The 3,317-nt window shown below is 34.2% G+C and overlaps 1 non-coding gene across 1 annotated transcript; it reads left to right on the top strand.

The window, feature by feature from the left end:
• Positions 1-107, top strand: LOC121213473 (small nucleolar RNA R71). The gene has a single exon (XR_005908854.1). It is a non-coding gene; the product is annotated as a small nucleolar RNA R71 (small nucleolar RNA).
• Positions 108-3,317: the final 3,210 nt, after the last annotated feature.

Raw genomic sequence — 3,317 nt, 5'->3', positions numbered from 1 at the left:
GACCCATGGTGAGGGCACTTTCTCAATAAATCCAAGTACATCTCTCATGCATCATATAGAGTCTCTAAATTGATCTGAACAAAGGAAGAGATATCGTTCCTCAACTTTTTTGTCTTAGCTGGTGGAAAGTACTTCAGAAAGAACTTTTCAATCATTTAAGCCCATGTAGTAAAGGAACCTTGTGGTAAAGAATTTAACCACTGTTTAGTTTGTTCCTCAACGAGAAAAGGAATAATCGTAAATGAATGGCATCGTCAGTGACGCCATTAATATTGAAAGTATCGCAAATTTCTAGAAAATTAGCCAAATGAGTATTTGGATCTTCGTCTTGCAAACCATCGAACAGAACAAACTGTTGTACCATATGAATATTGTTCGGCTTTAGTTCGAAATAATTTGCAGCAATAGTGGGTCTTACAATACTCGATTCAGCCCCAGTCAGAGTGGGCTTGGCATAATCGTACATAGTACGAGGAACAGGATTTGAGTTCGCAACAATTGCAAGAGGTAGCTGATTATTCTGGTTATCACCCATCTTCTCAATAATAACAAAGTTCTTTTATTCGTCTACTAAATTCTTTCAACTTTACCTTACTTCTCTACGGTTTTTACGAGCTGTACTTTCAATTTTACTATTAAATAACAATGGTCCCGATGGGTGTCTTCTAGCCATAAACTAAAGGAACCTACCAGAAGCAAATAAAAGAAAAAATAGAGAGTAAAAATTAAACTAAAAACAAAATTATAATAAAAAATAACTAAATTAATAAAAATCTAGTGTTCTTAATATTTTAGTCCCCGAAAACGGCGCCAAAAAACTTGATGGTCATTAAACTAACTAAAAATACAACAAAGGCAAGTTCACCTATCGAACAATAGTATAGATATAATGATTAGAGAATATCGTATCCACAAGGACAAAAGGTACTAGAATTACTGTCTTCTTGTTATTTAGCCGCCAAATTGGAGTGATTGTGTTTTAATCTAAAATTACTAAACTAATTTAACTAAGAACGCAATAGAGAATGAATCAAAGAAATAATCGAATATTAACCAATGAGATAGACAATACCCAAGAAAGAATTCACCTAGACTTCACCTATTATTATGAATCGAAATTAAACGATTTATTCACTTGTGTCTTGATCTGTAGAAATCCCTAAATTATGTTAATATCTGTTTCGAGAGTAAGAACAACTGACTCTAGGTTGATTAATTAAAATCTCTTTCTAATTAAAACCCCTATTGATGCGTCGTTGAGAGCACCAAAAATATCCTATTCCCTACAAAATAATGAAAAAGAACAGTAAAGGGGAAGTAGGGTCGAATCCTGAGGGACCAGATTATACGAATGCTTTTTTCTCGAAATCCTGGATAGAATCGTGCCCAAGAAAACCTGCGTGATAGAGAAAAAATAAAAATAATAGAATTAAATATTTGGTTTGGAAAAAATGAAAAAAACAGAATCTAAAGTCGATTGAAATTGTGATTACAAAAATAATAAAAAAATAAAGAGAGTTAAAGCGAAAGAAATTCTTATTGGTAGATTCCAGCCTCCAGTTGTCTCCTTCCGCCTTGAGTCCAATCCTCGACTTTTAAATAACCCTTCTCAACTCAAGTAAGCCAGTTATAGTGGAAGAGGACGCCTACGATCACCAGTTCCAAAGATTAGACTTACAATTTTTAGGGAACCTAACTCTAGCCAGTAATCTATGCTAGATCAACGCTTCTCAATGGCGAATCCCACGCCATTTTGTCTCTTTGGCTCGCCAACCTCTGACGCAGTAAGTTAACGAACCGACAATGCAATCCTTCCAAAACATACAAAGCGGCCGCCTTTGCTTATGCTGAAAAGCTTACTTCTTAAAGGCCATGGACGGAAGCGTCAGCCCGTAGTGCAGAGAAATGATGAATACTTGGCGAGAAGGCTAAGTACGGATTCTAAGCCTCAAGAACCCTTTTTGAGGAATATTGATAACTTTCGGCTAGATAGGGTTTAGTGGCTCATGATAATGGTGAAAAAGAAAACAAATAAAAAAATGGAAAAGAGAATTTTATTAAAAGAAAATATGAAGAAACAAAAGCCTAAACTTTCAGGGGGAGAGTGTTTGCAGAAAAAGATGAACACCCCAAATAGAGTCACTTCACCCCCTATTTATAGTGCTAAGGAGATAGTCTAATTTAACTTAAATTCTAAAAAGATAAATACATTTAATTAAAGATAATTAAAGATAATTAAAATAAAATCTTAAAATTTAAATAATCCTAATAACTATCCTAATATTAATTATCCTAATAAAATGGAGTCTTATAAAATAAAATCTCTTCTTTTTGCATTTTTAGTCCTTGTGTCTTCCATGCTCACACTTTTGGCAAAATCTTTTTCCTGTGTCGCATATCAGCCCATTAGTCTCCAAATTCGCACTTTTGTCCCTTAATTTTGCTTTTGCCTCCAAATCAGTCCCTAAAAGATAAAAGACATAAATAGCTCAAATTAGTAGGATCAAGCTCAGAATAAACACATGATTAATACATAAAAATACGTTATTCTAGAGCATTATCACCTATCGTCGCATTAACTCGATCTATGGATTCCCCTATTATATTTAACTCTAATCTGATAGATTTATGTCATCTTATTTCTAGGATTACATGCAACTCCACTCAATCATGCTAGATCCACTCTTAAACAAGGATTTTTGCTTTACTGAAATAAGCACATTAAACATGAATTAATATCCCAAAAATATTAAAACAAGAAATAAGCATTCATAATTGAGAACAAGAATAAAGTATTTATCGCGTAAACAAAAATTAAAAAATAGGATTCATCATAGCTTTTATCTCCTCTAAGTATTTAGAGGATTAGTTCATAATCCTAAATGAAAACATCTCAAAGTCAGAAAAACCACAAGACATAAAGAAACTCAATAAAACTTCGGAAGAAATTAAAAGGAGATTTTCAATCTTGATGGAGATCCACTTTCGATTTTATTCCGATGATGTTCTTCGAGTGTTTTCTTCGATCCTCTCTGATTGCTCGCTTATGTCTTCTTCTAATGGGTATTTATAGACTTTAGAATGCTCAGAAAGCCTAAAAATTGGGTTTTTTTTGCATATTTGGGAAGTAAAATGCGAAATCGACACGGGCTGACACATAACCGTGTGTCCTGTCCGTGTGGCTCACACGGGAGTGTGCCCAAGTCGTGTGGAAATGCCCAGGCCGAGTGGCTCCTAATTTGGCTTGTTTTTCGTTCCTTTCGCTCCTTTCGCTCCTAAATACTCTCCTAAGTATAGAAACATGGATTTAAAGGATT

The sequence above is a fragment of the Gossypium hirsutum genome, chromosome A13 (assembly GCF_007990345.1).
Source record: "Gossypium hirsutum isolate 1008001.06 chromosome A13, Gossypium_hirsutum_v2.1, whole genome shotgun sequence".
Classification (NCBI taxonomy): Eukaryota; Viridiplantae; Streptophyta; class Magnoliopsida; order Malvales; family Malvaceae; genus Gossypium; species Gossypium hirsutum.
This window is presented reverse-complemented; position numbering and strand designations above follow the sequence as displayed.